This window comes from Sceloporus occidentalis, unplaced genomic scaffold (genome assembly GCF_023333645.1).
Source record: "Sceloporus occidentalis isolate IW3139 unplaced genomic scaffold, rSceOcc1.0.p SCAF_3, whole genome shotgun sequence".
In the NCBI taxonomy this organism is placed as follows: Eukaryota; Metazoa; Chordata; class Lepidosauria; order Squamata; family Phrynosomatidae; genus Sceloporus; species Sceloporus occidentalis.
This window is the reverse complement of record NW_028316983.1, coordinates 197,806,533-197,826,595: the sequence shown is the minus strand read 5'-3', so window position 1 is coordinate 197,826,595 and position 20,063 is coordinate 197,806,533. Positions and strand designations below refer to the sequence as shown.

Sequence of the window (20,063 nt, the reverse complement as noted above, 5' to 3'; positions counted from 1 at the left end):
GTCTAATAGGAATAACTGCAGCCATTTATTATGATGGCCACTCTGTATACAGCCAGTTCGCATGACACTTCTTCAGTCTGGTGAGGTATCCAAATATGTATCAAACGGGAAAAATAAGTGCTGTTTGCTTGTGTGGCTTGGCCTGGAATGACTCCTGATCCTTGCAGCATGACCCACATTTTTCAAAGAAAAGTTTGAAGGTAACATTCAGTCATGAGAGTTACAATTGGTTCCTAGCTACTTCCCACCCAAGACCTGATTTGTACATAACATCATGCCATACACTTCACCTTGTTGTCTGTTTCTGTCTGCACAGGTGGCTGGCTACAATGAGTGACTGCAAAGGTCAGCATAAGCACTTTCTTTCTATTTGGGTAGAAACCTTTTAGGTTGAACTGATTGTGGCATACAGCAGACAGGGAAGACAAGAGTGACTGCGTTGACAAAAATAAGCAGAGCAGGAAAGAAAGAAATACACTGTCTGATTAGTCTTTGTATTGTTTTCCTAGACTGGTATGTCCTGATCATTCTGAGTCACACATGGGTAACAGAGATTAATTGGTTAAAGCTGGTCCAGAAGCTGCAGATAGTATGTAATGTAGCAGCTGCTAGGTAAGTGTGTTGCCTTACCATCTACATAACTTAGAGCCTTATTGCATGAGAAAAGAAAGTCAAAATGGAACTGGAGAAAAGCGGCTTTCTCCTTGCCTCTTTTCATGCTGTCATAGCACTTCCATTTTCCTTCCCAAGAGAGAAGGTTGTAGAAACATGTCTTTTGCCAAATTGGTTTTTCCAGTGTGACAAAAGACAAGATTCTATGACTGTCTATGTCAGGAAGAGAACAGAAGTACTTCGATGGTATGTGGAGAAATGAGGAGAAAAAAACATTTCTCCTGCTCCATTTTAGCTTTCTCTTCTCGTAGGATACATCTATTTGGCAAAGTTTTACACTGGCTACTAGTCTAATAACCAACTAAGTTTAAGATGATGATGTCTGAATACAAAACTTTACCCTACTTTGGACCAACTTACTTCAGAGACCATCTCCCTATGTTCATATAAACCTCCTAGGCACTACAGTCTTATCTCAGCTGTTGCTGGAAATGTACCTTTCCTGTGGAAACATCTAGCCAGTGGAATGAAATTTGGTGATTTTTTTTTTTTTCATATAAGGCCACAAAATGGGGGAAAGAAAGTCGCTGAAAAATGGGAAGCACCTCTGGTAATATCCACTGAAGAGAAAATTTTTGACTTTTTTTTTTTTCATTTTTGCATGTGAGAAAAAAATAAAATTCCTAATGCAGGCAGGTATTTATAGCGACAGTCAGTTTTTCAGGTTCCATGGTTCTTACTATGCCTTGAAGGACTTTATCAGATCAGAGAACTGAATCTGGAATCATGCTGGAGGCACTGTATCAGGCATAGGTCACCCATGATCACAATGTCCATTCCCAGTTACCACTCTATCAGTGATATTCTGCTTGCATATCCTCAAGATTTCATGACCTGAGTATTAAACCTTGAACACACCTTATCTTTTTAATAGGTCATTCCAGAGGACTTAGGCAAAAAATTATGAAAGAGAGAAGCACAGAGGTTTCTAATCTACCTTTGATGGTTCAGATTTTAATGTGGTTGCTGATTGGTTTTATCTGTTCTTTCTATTGCTCTGGCTGTTATTGATTTTAATTGTGTATAGTTTAGGTTTTTTATTTTTATTGTAGATATTTTATTGTTAATATTATTGGTAATAATAGTTAAATAGTTACAGATTTCCCATAGTTTTGATCAAACACAGCTCAGAACAGTTATTGCAGTCAAATCAGAAGAAGACTAGGAATGGGAAGGGCAGCCATGAAAGAACTAGTCAAGTTCCTAAAGTGTAAAGATATACAACTGAGTAATAAAGTTAGAATAGTCAAATCCACTGTACTGCCCATTGCCATGTATGCATGTGATAGATGGACAGTGAAGAAAGTGGATAAGAAGAAAATCAACTCATTTGAGATGTGGTGCTGGAGAAGAGTGCTGAGGATGCCGTGGACGACCAAAGATACAAACAAATGGGTCCTTGAAAAGATCAAGTCTGAACTCTCCCTGGAAGCCAGAGTGATAAAACTGAGACTGTTGCACTTTGGCATCATCATGATAGCATTAGAAAAGACAATAATGCTAGGAAAGGTAGAAGGTAGCAGAAAGAGAGGAAGACTGCATGCCAGATGAATAGACTCAATGAGGAGATCATGGGCTTGAATTTACAGGACCTAAGCAGAGCAATAGAGGAGGGGGGGGGGGCTTGGAGATGTCTCATCCACAGGGTTGCCATGAATCTGGGTTGACTTAAGGGCAGTTACCAGCAACAAGTACAACAATTTTATTGTTAGGCATGATCGGTGCTGTATATAGAAGTCAAAGAGCCTGAATCATTCATAAGAATAAATTTCTTAAAAACTGAGTTTGAAATCAGTGGTCTCTTTGGGAATTCCAAGGTAGCATATCATTTTTGAATGAAACTAGAGTATGGAGCAGAGAAGGTCCTCAGCTTCTCTGCACCATACTCTAAAAAGTTTGATAAAATGTTCTTGAAGGACAGCTTCCATACCCTAGTATTACAGCTATCACAGCTGTGTTTTAGCTTTGATGATAATCCTGATGTATGGATTAATAATGCTGCTGGGTTTTTAACAGATTTGTTTTGCCTGAAGTTTTAATGAAAACAGTTTAGGAAGAATGGTATCAAAACATTGTCAGTGACTGGAAACTAAAAAAAGAAATTGTGTTGTTTCAAGCAATGAATCAAATTGGAGGAATTATTTCCTTTGAGGAACATTGAAATTTACATTCTTTGGCCACATATGGTTCTCTCTGCAGCATTTTAATAGAATGTTTAATTTGTTTTGACAGTTCAAACAAATTAAAGCAGATAACCAAGATGGCATACTTTGCATATACATATTAGGGAAAAATGGAATTACTGATTTTGATTTGAAACTCACAAGCTGAAGAACAGGGATAAAGAATTTTGTACCAGAAATTCTGAAGAGCAGTTCCACAAAACCTGCATCATCTTTCTTCAGATTTTCAAGGCATTTAAAAAGAGTAAAAATTTCTCTAAGCTTTTATGACATAAATCTAAATCTAATGATATGTTAACAGAAATCTATTATCTCAACAGGTGTTTCTCAGGTGTCTGGAACATATTTTGAGGATCCATGGGAATAAGCAGGGCTGCCCCCCATTCCATTGACGGAAGCAATATGGAAAGCCCTATCCCTCTGAGCAGTCGGCACTCAAGGGCCGACTGTCAATACAACAAGGTCTTTGCCTGCCTATAAAAGGGTAGTAAGGGGGGTGTCAATCTAAACTCTCTGAAAAGGGAGTTTCAGAGCTTGGGATCAATCACTGAGAAGGCCCTTTCCTGTATCCCTACCAGATGTACCTGTGACGGTTATGGCGCAGAGGAAGGACCTTCCCTGAAGATGTCAAGACAAGGACAAACTCATATTGCGAGATAGGATCCTTTGGAAAAGTTGGGTCTGGGCCTGAGCCATATAGGGCTTTGGTTACTGTTACTTACTAATTCAAGTTGGGAGAAGAGAGCGAGAGATGAAGAGGAGAAAAGCCCTATTGCCAAGGATAAAAGTTAAGGCCCTGTCATCTTGAATTAGGTAATATGGATTTAATGTACAGATTTAGTAGGGAATTCCCTGTAGTAGAATTTGCATTATATATTTTCATTTATTTCATGTTTTTATTTAAGGCTTTGAAGTTGACTCCAATAACTATTGTGCACCAGTATCTCTGCAAACAAGTCCTGTGCTGGTGCTTTGTGGGGGAGGTATGGAACTTTGGAAGAATGTGTATGTGCTGGATTCAGTATAAAACAAGCAGTGTTATCGGTGGGATTTTTAAAGAAAAAATTATAAAAAGCAGAAAATTGTTAAAATTTTTGGAATTGTGTTTGCAGTGTTCATTTATAAAGTAAAAAGATAGAGGTACACTAGGTTACAGGGTATATCCGTCACTGATTCATTATAGTACCAAGTACTGATTTGTATACTGGATTAGTCATCATAGCTAGAATTTCTTATCTTCCTGCAACAATGCTGACACCACATTTCTATAGAAATGGGTCTTAGAGTGGGGCTGTGACCAGCTGAGTAATGAAAAGAAAAAAAATCAAGTGGTACTCATCATGTTTATAGCTTGCAAATTCATTCACTATGAATAAAATATAATCTTGTATACAGAGTTTCTGAAACTATGGAATGAATACCTTAAGCAGGTTTGTTGTATGTATGCCTACATTTGTCCTTGATTTTGAAAGCTGCACAGAAATACTTGTATTGGCAACTGGAGGTTGCAATCTTACATAAGCTTTTCTTAAAACAAGTCTCATTGAACTTGATGAGACATATTTCTAAATAGATACATGTTGTATGAGTGAAACTGACCAGAGTTGGGTTGGATATTAGGATGTGATTGGTTCTCCCTTGAGACACGGTGTAGATCCTGCTATCTTAATGTAAGCAGTGGCAAGGCCTTTGTTGGAGAAATCAATTGATTGATTTGACCTCCATTGATGCAAAAAGCTATCATCCAATGTTTAATTTACTGTTCTTGGGTAAGATGATAGAACATGAGGCAGTCTCTCCATTCCAGCTGTGATGAATGATGCTAATTACCAGTCCAGTCTGGTTTTCATACAGCAATAGCCTTGCTTGCCTAAGTAAATAATTTACGTCAGATAATGGATGAGGAAAGTATGACCCTATGGGTTTCTTGGAGCTTTTGGTAGCTTTCAGGAACCTAGATTAGCTTCCCCTAAACCAGATGTTTCAAAGTCCAATTCCATCATCACTAGCTATTGGCCATTCTGGCTGGAGCTGAAAGGAGCTGAAGGCAGAAACATCAGTAAGTAACACACTGGGGAAGGCTGGCATAAAACGGTATCTTCAGGGAGATGGAGAAACAGGTTGGTTCCCTACAGTGTAAACAATGGGGTGTGTGCTTGTGGTGCAGTGCAGCGTGTGTGCACCATTTGTTTACTTGTTGTGCAGCTTCAGCATAAGCTTGAAGCTGCATATAGTGTGCCTTTGTATGGCACGGGTGCACTGTACAGTGGACCCTTGTTATACGCTGGGGTTTGGTTCCAAGATCCCCCATGTATAACAAAATCCGTGTATGCTCAAGTCCCATTAAATATAATGACATAGCAAAATGATGTCTCTTATAAAAAATGGAAAATCAAGGTTTGATATTTGAAATGTATCCTTTTTTTAACATTTTCAAACCATGAATGCTTGAATCCGTGTATAAAAAATCTGTGTATAAGAAGGGCCTACTTTCTTACATGCTTTCTTACAAGGGAATAAGGGTAGGATAAGATTACTTGAAAAGCCTTTTCAAAGTCAACAGGTATAGCCTGTAAAGAATTATGTTCCACCAGGAGATATCACTGCAGAGCTCAACTGCTACAGAAATCTTGGAAAAGAACAAAGAGAGAGCAGGTTTTTGGTGTGCTGTTTCCTATCTCTCACTTAAAGAAAGGCACACTATCTCCATGCCATTTAAAACAGATGTCTTTTGGCCAGCTCCCTTTCTTCAAACTAAAATAGCTTGATTTTGACAAGAACATATGCTAGCGCATCCAGCTGTTGTTTGAAGTCTGGTTCCACTGCCCTTGAAGTCAGGGACACTACAAATACATTTTTTCTTTGTGTGTGCCTGTCTTATGTATCCATGCAATACAAAATTGAAAGAATTGCTTACAAACCCAATACTTTAAAGCAATGCCTCTCAAGAACTGTGAGTGATCAGCATTTTCCCCCTCATATATCAGAAAGTGGAACCATATTTCTGCCTTTGGCTACAACAGTTCATTTCTTTCTCGGAAGCTGTTCGGAGAATGGCAGCCCACAGCTCACAAACTGGCACCAGTTCGTGTTGGAAAATGCTTCCTAACCAAACATTCTGTTTAACCCCTCCACCCATTTGCTGTTAGAACAATGGCGCTTGAGAAAGTATGGGTTTTCTGCATGCGTCTACCCTATATATGCTCTCTAAACTTTCCACATTCGTTCAGTCACCCATTGTGCATACGTATCTAAATAACCACCTACACTGGCCTGTTACAGACAGCCAAAATAAAGCTGCTTCAAGTCACAGTGGAGGTATGGTGTTTCAATGATGCATGAGTCCTAAGAGTCCAGAAGTCGCACCAAAGCCATGCTCCAGCCCTAAGGAAGAAACTGGAAGAAATTCAGGGGAGGGCTGTGATCATGGTTTCTTGTTATTATTTGCTGTCAAGTTGACTTTGATTTATAGTGACTCTATGAATAAGATACTTCCAAGAGGTCACTGACAACCCCGAACAAGTCTTCTAACTAAATTGATGGATACAATAAGAAATTAACTTCCTGGATTCTGGCTGCACAGTCACAGTACATTCTACAATAATTTTTTATATTCTAGATAGGCATGCAGAAAGAAACATTCAGAATAACAGGTATTTTATGCAAATTGAAGGTTCTGAATATAGTACTCTGAATTTTAAACCTGACAGAATTGTGCAAAACATAGCAAATAATATCTTCTTTATTTCTGACATACATTACAATATGATCAGTGTATCTTCTGTAGATAGAAAGGGATTTGAAATACCTTCTAAAGGAGGAAATACACAGCTACAAAAAGTGATTATGTATATGAGTTAAAACTTTTAGTTCAATGTACAAATATGGCTCAAACACTGAAGAATGTGAAAAGCCTTCATGATATGTCAGCTCAAAAAACCGATGTGATTCTAGGCTGCAATAATTGAAATATAGTGTCCAGATCGAAAGAAGTAATAGTACCACTCTATTCTGCTTTGGTCAGACCTCACCTGGAATACTGTATCCAGTTCTGGGCACCACAGTTCAAAAACAATGTTGAAAAGATAGAGCATATCCAGAAGAGGTCAACTAAAATTGTGAAAGGTCTGGAAATCATGCCCTATGAGGAAAGGCTTAGGGAGCTGGATATGTTTAGCTTGGGGAAGAGAAGGTTAAGTAGTGATATGATAGCCCTGTTTAAATATTTGATGGGTTGTCATATTGAAGTTCGAGCAATTTTGCTTTCTGCAGCTCCAGAAAATAGGACACGGAGCAATGGATTCAAAATACAGGAAAAGAGATTCCACCTCAACATTAAGAAGAACTTCCTGGCAGTAAGAGCTACTGTATATGACAATGAAATATGCTGCCTCAGAATGTGGCATGGTCTCCTTTGGAGATTTTTAAACAGCGATTGAATGACCATCTGTCAGGAGTGGTTTGAATGTGTATTCCTGCATGGCAGGTGGTTGGACTGGATGGCCTTTGAGGTCTCTTCCAGTTCTATGATTCTATGGAACACATATCTTGGATATCATGACCTAGAAACTATTCGGCAACTACAGATGCAGAACTTGAGCACAGGTGTCAAGATAAACCCGTAAAATAATATTTATTTTATTTTATTTCATATCACCTCCCAGTGATACCAAGTTCAAAAGATTGCTGAACTCTTAGATGCTCTAGGACTTTAAGATGGCTACTCTGTAGCAATACCCATGATAAGAAGCTTCCTTAAAAACAATGAAGGAAGTGAACCTCTGTCCAATAGCAATTTGTATAAAACAATAATAGGAAAACATTTATACTTGTTTACTAATACAAAACATTCTTCTCTGTGTATTCTGAGCAGGAAAACTAGCATATTCACAGAGAAGGACTGGGCTAGAGGAAAACACGTGGCTAGATATTTAAAAGAGGCTATAAACTTTAAACTAAATTTATCAGCTCACAGTGATCCAAAACCTGTATGTTTCACTAATCTGGGTTGGGTAGGAAGTGGTACAGCTTATCAAACTGTCAGTATGTTCTTATTTTTATGTGAAAATGGTTCTATGGCATGTGTCATTCCGAAACATAAATACCTGTATCTTCCACATATTCAGGATACACAACAGCAGCAAGATATGCAGAGGATTATTATGGCTTGGCCTGATTTTAGAATAAGTGAATAGAAACCAGTTCAAGTTATGGAAAACAACAAGAAAAGATGATCCCATGCAAAATGTGTGAGCAGACTGATCAAGCAATAATCAAAGTGATCTATTCACCCAACTACTCAAATGACAGGACGCATCTTGACCAAGCCTTTACCAGTATTGTGATCCAAGAACCTGTGAATCAAGATGGGATTTCAGGGATGCATGCACATTTGAGAAGGAATGTTAGCAACATTTGCAGGTCTATACTGACTTACTTAGTCTGCATGTTTGTTAACTTCCTTTTTGTTTGCTTTTACCACATCTCCTGTCTTCCTGCATCACCCTAACATACAGCCATTTTGTTGTCCTCTCTCTCTCTCTCTCTCTCTCTCTCTCTCAATCTCCTCCATTAGTCCATGTGTTTGCTTTTGGCCAGAAGATGTTTCACAAGGAAGACTGCTAGACCTGAGGGGTAGATTACCTGTTGTTCATCTTCTGTTTTGCCAATTTGGTTATTATGATTGAGAGATTCACTACTATCTAACTAGGGTTGATACTTAGAATCTGTTTTCTTGGACACAAACTAGTATTAATAGAAAACTAACAATATTTCACAGAGACCAAAGCAGATGTTCTGGACAAATTTTGCATCCAGGCCTGAACATGTAAGAAGTACTTCTGTCTCATTTATTTTTACTCTCAACAGCAATGTCTGAAGATGACTCATCCAAGCCTCACAAATTCAGCATTCACACCCAGAAAGAACAGAACACTGACAATATGGAACTGTCAATGCACAGCTAGCTGTGGGTGATCTTTAGTTCAGAGTTACAGGTAGTGCTTCAAAATCTGAAGATAACACTCTAAGACTTCCATCACTTCAAATTCCAGTGCCAACTATTATGATTAAAATTACATTGACCCTGGAATGGGGGGGGGGGGGGCATGGGGGTTTGAACCTTCCCAAGATTAGGTTGGGGGGACTGACCCCCCAATAATAAGGCACTATTATACCAACAAGCTTGTTGGTCCCTTTAGAAGTGTACTAAAAGATCAAGTATTAAGAAGCATAATAAATGATTATTATTATTATTCTTTATTTATATAGCACTATAGATTTGCACAGCGCTGTACATAAAAACAACAAATATAAAAGAGTAAACCTGCCTATGATCAAGTTGAATCCTCACGGGAATAACTAAGACTACACGTAATCCATCCTAATAGGAGTAAACTCCACTGAATACCTGGGAGTTGTTCAGATGATGAAAATAATCCAGGATGAATCCAGGTTCGATCTCTGAATACGCCTGATTAAGTTGTGGAAGGCTGCCAGCCCCCCCTCCCCCCCCCCCCCGGTAATCCAGGATAATCAATATCAGGTTTTCCCTTGAGTTTTTTTTTAAAAAGATCCTCATTGTCAGTATAGTGAACACCCAATGTGAATAGACCCAGATAACCTGGGATTAAATTCTGCATGCCTTGAAAGTGTTCTTGAAAGCATTCACATCATCGACTCCATCCTTATTCAAATGCTATCATGTGTGAGCAATGGAACTTGCAGAGATGCACATTAATGCTGTTCCATAGTGTGAATAACAAACTTGGAATGCGTGCGTGAGATGATTCACATCATTACACTAAAAGCAGCAACATCTGAATGACCCTCCCCCAGAGAGGCCTTCTAAGGGGTCATTCAGACATCATTGTTTTTAGTGTGATGATGTGAATGCGCTCACTCACGCATTCCAGGTTTGTTATTCACACTATGGAACAGCATTGATGTGCATTTCTGCAGGTTTTGTTGTTCACATGTGCAAGCATTCAAATAAAGATGGAGTCAATGATGCAAAAGCTTTCAGAACACATTCAAGGCATGCATAGGTTTTTCCTGGGTCTATTCAGTTCTATTTGCATCAGTTATTCACATTACCAACAATGCAGATCTTTTTTTAAAAAAATCAGGGAAAAACCTGATATTGATTATCCCAGATTAAGGGGGAGGGTTGGCAGCCTTCCCCCCCCCCCCCCCCAAATTTAACAGTGTGCATGTGAGATGCATGTGAACAATGGAAATTCAACCTGGATTCATCCTGGATTATTTTCATCATCTGAATAACACCTGAATAGATATTCCACTTGTAAGCTGTTTCATTCTCAAGGCTGACTTTCTGATAATAGGTGGGAAAAATAATTTGCCTTCCTGTGATAGTGCTTGAAGGAAGGTGCAAGGATAACTGTTGTGACTGGAGATTTCAGATCACAGCAGTAAGCAGCCTGTCCTGCCCTCAGTGGCCCAAGGAAACATCTATGCTATTTAGTTGTTTCACTGATTGAATGGTAGCCTTACATCCTAATATGTGTAGCTTGCAACAGCCATCTTTATCCTTCATGCTGGAGAACATCTGAAAAATAAAGGTAGACTACAGATTGTGACTCAAAATTGTCCTTCAGTAACATCCACAAAATATTTTCCTTTGCCTCGGATTTTGGTTTTTAGGCTCTTCATACGCTGTGGACTAAATCCTCCAAATAGTTTAGTGCTTTGGGAGATTAATGTCTCAGATCTTAGTTATAAAATCATAGAGTTAAAAGAGACACCATGGCCAATGTAGTCCAACTCCTTCAATCCACAGGTAAAGCATTCATGAAAGATGATCATCCAAACTCTGCTTGATAACCTGCAATGAAGGAGAGTCCCCTATCTTCCAAGGCAGTCTTTGCAAGAGACTTTGCTGTACATATAAAGCTGGTTTACTGTATTGTACATTAATATGTTATATATACACCCTTAGTCTCTCTAAAAATTAAAAATCATTTTTTTTGTAGTCATAAGAGTAGCATGCTGAATCACAATAGAAAAAGAAAATCTTCAATTGGATAAATTCCTAACAGCATCAGTAAGAAAGAACCAACAGGATTGCAGGAAAATCTGAATGGTAGAAATGTTTCTTATTAACACGGAACCCAAATACAGGGATATCCTTTTCGCTATACTTTTGACCTGGTTTCAATTTTTATTTTGTTTTTAGTTAGGGTGTATAGAACTTCTCTCACAAAGGAGAAAGAAGTCCAGCTTTTGTTGCTCTTTTCCTAGATGTGAAAAAGGTCATAGCTTTCCCCAAAGCTGTGCTTCTGCACATGCTATACTTTTCAATATTCTCAGTTTTTCTATTTAGTTTTGGGAGTTCTTTTATAACCTCAATCTACAGAAATTTTCTTGACTCTTTAGCTTTTGGTCTGATTTAAGAATATAAGAACAGATAGGCTGGATTTAAGGTTTTAGTTAAACCAATATTTTATTCACTGAGCAATTGCCTATGGGAAGCCAGTAAACAGGACAAAAGTGTAACTTCACCTTCCATCTCACATCCTGCAACAAATAATAAACAGACAATTCCTCTGACACCGAAATATAACCATCTCAGTGGTCACTGATGGTTCTAACTTCCATAAATAGTCCCCATAATTCATCACAATATCTTGTGACATTTATTTCCTCAGGACTCGTTCATAATACACTATTATAATACTATGACTGACTGCCTCTGGAAATCTGGGATTTGCACTTTAGATAGAGGCATTCTCTCTCTCCTCCCACTTTTCACTTCCTTCTTTCTCCCTTTCTCTCTTTCCTTCCACTACTCTGTCCAACATGCTGTGGATAAATCACTCTTCCTTGATTGTGTTAAGATCACATTGAGGGCCATATCCAGCTTAAAAGTAAAGAGAGAATGCTTGAGACCTGCCTCTCAAGACTATTAGGTGAAAAAGGACAGGAAATCCTCTAACCCAACCCAAGCAGAATCATAGCTACCAATGCAAGAGGAAGACAATATATGGCTTTTAGGCCTTGTGTATCATACTACCTGCCCATTTTGTACTTCAAGACCTTCATGGAAAAATGTCAGTGGGAATTAGAACTCCTGGAAGCCTCCAGGTATGACAGCTCTTTAAAGCAAGGAAACCTTAAAATATATAGACATAACTTATATTGCACATAATTTTTTTACCAATAATAGAAGTGGATTTCAAGCTTACCTTTGGGTTTGTGGGTAGTATGACCCACATTGGCTCCTGTGGACGGATTTGGCTGCTGGAGCTTGCCCACCCATGATCAAAAGAGTGATGATAGAAACATCATCATGAGCTGCATGCATAACTATGAGGAAGCAAGAACAAGAAAAGGGATGGCTGAAAGATGGGTGGTTAATAGTCATTAAACTCTTTCAAGAAGCTAATATGTTGGTTGTCCTTCTTAATTCAATTATATACCTGTGCATCTTCTCTCTTTATTACTGGGTCTAATTCCTTCAAGTCCTTTTGAGCAGATCATGTAATGAAAGAAACACATAATGAGATTAGCCAAAAATTAGACTACTCAGAATAATTACTTCTGCTTATCCAAAAACAATAAAACACACACTTGTCTTCCTGCTTCTCCAAGAACAATTAAAAAGAGGGGGGGGGGGGACATGCCACTAATGGATTCAGCTTTATCTGGAAGATTGCTTCCTCTTTTCCTTTTACTATGGCTGGTGTCTGAAATGCATCTTTCTCTGTGGCTACAGTCTGTAGAGCTGATGGGTCCAATGTCAACATGGTGATGAAGCCACTGCAGATATTAGTCCAAACTTTAAAGGAGTACTGAATCCTACAGTTACAGCACCTTCAATACTGCCTATAAAGGTTGGACTAATACCTGCAGTGGCTTTACCGCCTCGCTCACATCTGAACTACCAGTTTCCACTTATTTACTCCAAGATGTAGCAATTCCTATCAGATGTTGACATAGCTTTCTTTTCATTCACTTTAATGATACCATGATACAAATATTACCATATGGTATACTTCCTTTCATGCATTGTATTGACAGTGTGATACAATCAGAGTGGAGACCGCAGTCAGGAAATTAGAAGAAGTCTAGGACTTTGAAGGGCAACTATTAAGAAACTAGACAAGATCCTCAAGTGCAAAGATTTAGGTGAAGTTGAAGGCATTCCCAGCCAGCATCCATAGTTTTTTGTGGGTTTTTGAGGTCATGAGGCCATGTTCTAGAAGATTTTTTTCCTGACATTTCACCAGCAGCTGTGGTTGGCATCTTCAGAGGATGCTGGCATGGAAGAGAGTGGGGTATATATACTGTTGGTTAAGAGGAAATGATTTACATGTTAATCTGTGTATTGTTCTGTTGTTGAATGGCAAGGTCCGTTGTCTGCAGGGAAACTCCACTCACCCCGGGTGGTTTTCATTTGCATTTGCTGGGTGTTGATTTTTGTGGGATTTTTTTTAGGACTGGTAGCCAAACTTTGTTTACTTTTCAGGGTTTCTCCTTTCCTGTTGAAGTTGTCCAGATGTTTATGGATTTCAATGACTTCCCTGTGCATTCTGACTTGATAGCTGTTGGCATGGTCCAGAATTTCAGTGTTTTCAAACAGCATTTTATGCCCAAGATAGTTTGTAATGTGTTCTGCTACTACTGATTTTTCTGGCTGACCTCATCTGCAGTGTCTCTTGTGTTCCTTGATTTGTGTTTGAATGCTGCATTTGGTGGTTCCCATGTAGACTTGTCCACAGCTGCATGGTATGGGGTAAACTCCTGCGGCTGAGAGAGGATCTATCCTGTCTTTCGCTGAGCACAGCATTTGCTGGATTTTCTTGGTCAGTTTGTAAACCATTTGGAGGTTGGTTTCCTCATCAGTTTCCCTATTCTGTCTGTGACTCCTTTGATGTATGATAAAAATACCTTCCCTTTGGGTGGTTGTTTGTCTTCACCTATGGGTTTTTCTGGGTCTGGCATCCCTTCTGATGTCTGAGCTGAAGTGACCATAACCCTGTAGAGTCCAGTCTAGGTGATTCAATTCATCTTCTAGGAAGTGGGGTTCACATATCCTTTTTGCCCAGTCTACCAGTGTTTTTGTTATACTTCTTTTTTGTCTGGGTAATGGTTGGAGTTCTTGTGTAGGGATCTGTCTATGTGTGTAGGTTTTCTGTATACTGTGTGGCCCAAACATTGGTTTGGTTTGCGGATGACCAGAACATCCAAGAATGGCAATGTTCCTTCCTTTTCTTTTTTCCATCATGAATTGGATATTTGGGTAGATATTGTTCAGATAGCTCAAAAACATGGTCAGATCTTCTTCTCCTTGGCTTCAGATGGTGAAAGTGTCATCCAGATATCAGCACCATATGCCAGACCCAGAAAAACCCACAGGAGTGAAAACAAACAACCACCCAAACGGACTCCTTTGATGTTTACCATACATCAAAGGAGTCACAGACAGAATAGGGAAACCGCTGAGGAAACACAACCTCTAAATACACTCTTGGGTGTCTGCCAGAAGATACTTGATCAGCTTCCATACTACCCAGTAACCTGTGTGATCAAGTATGTAAATATAAGCATGCCCTCATATCTTCTCAGATTAGTCCCACCAGGCTTCAGTGCAAGATAGACAAGAATTTCTGGCTACATTTTGTTCACTAAAAGGTAAAGGTTTTCCCTTGACAAGCTTGTCTAGTTGTCCCTGACTGTAGGGGGTGGTGCTCATCTCTGTTACTAAGCCAAGGGAGCCAGCATTATCAAAGATAACTCCATTGTTATGTGGCCAGCATGACTGCACAGAACACTATTATCTTCCCACTGAAGTGGTACCTGTCAGGGATTTGAAGGGTTAAAACACAGCACACAGGGAAATGTTTGATGTGTGTGTGTTTGGCCATGAGCATTTAGCAGAGTGGCAAGGTTGATCAGCACAGCTGAAGCTCATTGGCTCAAGGACACTTCAATGCCCAAGTGCACGTAGCCATGGATGATGAAACCATGTGTCTAGATCGCACAGGAGACACATGACATGGCTACACACCTGAACTCACTGGGTTTGAGAGACCACATGGTCTGGAGACTATATAAGCCCAGGGGTTGCAAGGGTGTGGTGTGGGTTAGTAGAAGGAGTTGGATTGGTATGTTTTGGAGTTTTAGAGATCTATTTTTGTATAATAGCACTGTGAATAAAGAGCACTTTGGGAGACTTAGTTTCTCTGGTGGTTTATCAGAAGAAGCTATAGCATCGGTTTGCTGTGTGTCCCCGGAGGTTCCTGCATTGCTGCAGTTCCTGGAAGACATCCAGTTGCTGTCATCCCAACTTGGACTTTGGAGCCATGCTTCTGCTTCTGGAAATTTGCCAGCTCTGCTCCAAGGGTCTGATTTAACCCCAGGACTCGTTTGAGTTGCTGACAGTGGTTGTTGGACCCCAGCAGTTGCGCTGACAGTACCTATTTATCTACTTGCACTTTTACATGCTTTTGAACTGCTAGGTTGGCAGAAGGTGGGACTAGTGATGGGACTTCACCCCCATCATGTGGTACTTGGGTCTTGAACTGCTGATCTGCCAATCTTGCAATTGTCAACATATCAAAAATGCCTATGTGTCTGGAAACAAGTAGTTGAAGCATGCAAAGAACCCCCAGAAAGGGCAAATAATCTAATCAGTGATGAAAAGCCTGACACCAGGATGGAAGAGGTATACATACCTATTGGCTCTGTCCCACTGTTCACTATATAAGGATGCTACATAGCACTGCCATGACATACCTGGCCTCTTCCTACAATAGTGGCAAACACCACCCCTCTCTCTAGGTACTAGCATCAATGTCATGAAGCCAGATCCAGAATGCTTAGAAAAGTAAATCATCTGCCTATTACGTATATGTCAGTATGTTGGTTTCTGATCTTTTTTCTGCTTTGGCATGAAGACATTATAGCTTCTAATTGATGAGCTGTGTGTTTGCTTATCCATGACTTCTGAATTGTACAGTGGTGGCCAATGAAGGTCAGGATCCATCAGCCACACATGTGTCCAAGTGAAGCCAAGGCAAGACCAGATTCTGTTGCCCTAGAGAGGTAGAAACATAAAAAACAAGGTACCAGCAGCAGTGTTTCAACTCACTAGCATGACCTGGCATATAAGACCTTCCCAGCAATGAGTACAATTCATTTAGAAGAGTATACTGAAAGAAGTCCATTGTGGACTGCCACTGGAGTTTGTTAGTGAATTAATTAACACAGGCAGTCTTACCAATTTACAACAATTTAAAAGGATTTTTTTAAAAATGGTACCTGACTTTCTCATTTCTCTAATCTGCACTAAAGAATGAATGCTTCAAACAAGCCCCTAGATTAATCAATGTTTGTAATTTGTATGTGCTTTTCATTTGCATGTAGACAAACAGTGCTTGGTGGATGCACTTTTCAAGATGAGGGCAGGATGAGGAAAGCTAATGGAAAGCATTATTTTTATGTCACTGTTGACAACTCCTGCAGTTCATGTTTGGGAACATAGTGAAAAATAACCTAGTTTGAAACTGATGCTAGCTCAATCAAACCATGTTAAACATGGCTACACTATCTTTCCTGAGCTGAATTTTGAGTATCAAGTTCAATTTAACCCTTTTTTTAAAGAAAAGAAAAGAAAAGAATATGCTCAGTTTATGACAAAGTGGGGCTCTGAATACATGTCTAGTTTACAGAGTAAATATTTTATAGTATAACAGACATGCCATTGGATTTATGAATGAATGAGAATTTTAGGGCTTATCTACATAATTTAAATAGTCTGTATTCTATTCAAAAAGACTGCAATCCAGCCACATGTGATTTGGAAGAATATGGGCTTTTTGCAGGGGAGCAAAAAACCCCATAAATTCTGCTGAAAAAGGATTCACAGTTTTTACAAGAGTATCCATGAGTATCCACAAGGATGTGTGTGATCAAACATGTGGCTGTCTTTTCTCTTCACATACATTCACATAGATTTGCATGGCTGCACATTTTCAGCAGAGGGGAGGTGAATGTGAATTTACACAGGAAAATGAAGACAATTAAGCATTGATGTGAATGTGCTAAAAACTGCAGCAATTCACACAATACATTTAAGTGTAGACTAGCCCTTAGTCAAAACCAGGTAAGCTTGCTTCATCATGCTGTCCTTTGGGAGTCAAATGAAGGTTTTATTTCTTGATTTGAATTTTTTTTTTTGCTTTGTTTGCTTTTATTCCCCTTTGGGAACTATTTTTTGGGGAAAGGGCTTTTAATAATGTGATGTATTATACCTATGCTATTTTTTAATTGATATGCTTTTAAATTGCTTTTAAATCATATATTAAATTCTACAGTAATTTGACTTTTGTCTATAGCAGTTTTAATTTTTGTAAGCTGTCTTGAAGCCTCATGATTGACTATATATAACCAAAACGTAGATTTGTACAAAAATAATTATGAAAATATATGGAATAAGATTAGAGAAGATTTAAATCACTGGAATAATAAGCATTTGTCACTTTTAGGAAGAATAGCAACTATACAAATGAGTGTTCTTCCCAGAATCCTATTTTTATTTCAGACCCTTCCAATAATCAGGAACAAATCAGTATTTATAGGTTGGAACAAAGATATAAGTAAATTTATATGGGGGTGGGGGGGAGAAACCAAGAATAAAAGCAAAGGTGCTTCAAGACAAAAAAGAAAATGGAGGAATGGGACTTCTCAATCTGGAATTATACTATAAAGCATGTAATCTCCTATGGGTGAGAGACTGGTTTGTGCTAGAAAATCCAAAATTGTTGGAATTGGAAGGTGCAGACTTGAAGGCAGGATGGCACAATTATTTACGACAAGAAGAATCAGACAAAATATTTAACATGAATATTATCAGAAAGGCGATATTCAAAACTTGGACAACCTACAAAAATTCTTTTATGCAAAAATTCCAAGGTGGAATTCTCCGCAGGAGGCTTTTCACAGAAAGGAATATCAAGAAGATCACAACTGGATAAAATATGATGATTACTTGACGACTGCAAACGAAGAAGTGAAAATGAAGACTAAAGAACAGATGGAGCAACAAGGGATAAAAATTAACTGGTTCCAATATACTCAGTTAAAGCAAGAGTTTAATAAAGATGTATTAGAAGAAGGAATAGAACCAAAATGGACAGAATTTGATAAATTCATTCTTAATGGAGAAAAAGGCTTTATTAAAAAAACGTATAAAGCATTACTGAACATTGAAATGAAAGAAGAAACTATTAAGGAGGTAATGATAAAATGGATGCAGAATATGGAGAAGACAATACCTTTAGAAATGTGGGAAAAAACATGGAAAAATAATCAAAAGTTTACAAGGTGCAATACAATAAAAAAAAAATTACCTTAAAATATTCCACCGATGGTATCTAACACCATCCCGCCTTAATAAAATGAAAATAAATTGTAGTCCTCTATGCTGGAAATGCAAGGAAAAAAGAGGAACAATGTATCATATTTGGTGGAAATGTGAGAAAATACAAAAATTTTGGAAAACAATATACAAAGAAATTGAAGAAGTGGTAGAATTTAATATTCCTCTGTGTCCTGAATTGTTTTTATTAAACATTACTGACGTAATTCAAACGAAACTGAATAATAATCAAATCAGTATGATTCTGTATCTAATTACAGCAGCACGCATGGTGTTTGCCAGACATTGGAAATCAAGCAAAATGCCGGAATTATCAGAATGGAAATTAAAAATACAAGAATTTAAGACCACGGATCAAATAACGATGTACATAGCTGGAAAGACAATTCAGGTCTATGAAAAGAAATGGGGGGTAATTACAGAAAAGTGGCTCTCTTAGAGGAATAATGGAAATTTAGTTAGAGACAACTAGGATAGGAAGTGGTAAATCCGGTAACAGTGGAAAAGAAGCGATAATATGGATAGGGAACTAATTAAACTTGGTGTAGTCTGTCCTCAAGAATGAGAGACAAGAACTCCTCTTAGAAGGAGAATTTCGAAGGAGAGGTATAATAGTTTTTTTTTCTTTTTCTTTTTCTCTTCATTTATTATGTTAAGAAAAAGGTATAGAACTTTTTAACAATGTTATAAGTGACAATGAGAATTTGTATGTCTATACCAAAATAAAAAAAATTAAAAAGACTATATATAAATAAATAAAATAAATAAATAGTTATGAATAAAAATACAGACCCTAGTACAAACCCCTGTAACCAAGTCAAAATTGACTTATTTATGATTTATTGCCACATAGAGCAAATAATAATAATAATAATAATAATAAAGGCTTTATTTATATACCGCCCTTCGAAACATCAGGGCGGTGAACAGCAATAAATATAACAATACAATGCAGCATATAAAAACAATACAATTAAAACAATAAAAGAACTCATGCCAGGTCACCAGCTGCTAACAGAGGGGGGGGAGGGCATTCAGGGAGGAAAATCAGGGGTAGGCCTGCTCGAAGAAGAACGTTTTCAACCCCTTCTTGAATTGGGCCAGGGAGGTTGCTGAACGGAGCTCAATGGGCAGCGAGTTCCAGAGGGTGGGGGCCGAAGTGGAAAAGGCCCTTCTAGTGTTGTTGACTAATCTGGCCTCCGGAACTCTTAATAGGTGCTGCCCGGTGGATCTGAGTGTGCGGGGCGGATTGTACAGAGAGAGGTGGTCCTTTAAGTACCCTGGGCCCAAGCCATTTAGGGCTTTATAGGTTATAACCAACACCTTGTATTGCGCCCGGAAGCGAATAGACAGCCAATGTAAGTCTTTTAAGACTGGTGTTATGTGACTGGTCCCAGATGTATTAGTGACCAGTCTTGCTGCCATGTTCTGCACCAATTGCAGCTTCCGGGTATGGTACAAGGGTTGCCCCATGTAGAGCGCATTGCAGAAATCCAACCGAGAGGTTACCAGAGCATGTACTATTGTTTCAAGGTCCCTCTGGTCCAGGTAGGGTCGCAGCTGGCGTATCAGCCGAAGCTGATAACAGGTGCTCCTGACTGTCGCATCCATCTGAGACGTAAGGTGGAGCGACGAGTCAAGGAGCACCCCCAGACTGTGTACTGAGTCCTTCACAGGAAGCGTGATCCCGTTCAGGACAGGTGGAACCACCTCCGTCCCTGGGCCAGGGGAACCTATCACGAGCACTTCCGTTTTCTCTGGATTCAGGCTGAGTCTGTTTTCCCTCATCCAGCCCATTACCAACTCCA

The 20,063-nt window shown here is 38.9% G+C and overlaps 1 long non-coding RNA gene across 1 annotated transcript; it reads left to right on the top strand.

Moving 5' to 3' along the window:
* Positions 1–81: 81 nt before the first annotated feature.
* Positions 82–3,950, top strand: LOC149317306 (uncharacterized). The gene is made up of 5 exons (XR_016280738.1): positions 82–200; positions 317–345; positions 510–612; positions 3,176–3,317; positions 3,434–3,950. It is a non-coding gene; the product is annotated as an uncharacterized LOC149317306 (long non-coding RNA).
* The last annotated feature ends 16,113 nt before the right edge of the window (positions 3,951–20,063 follow it).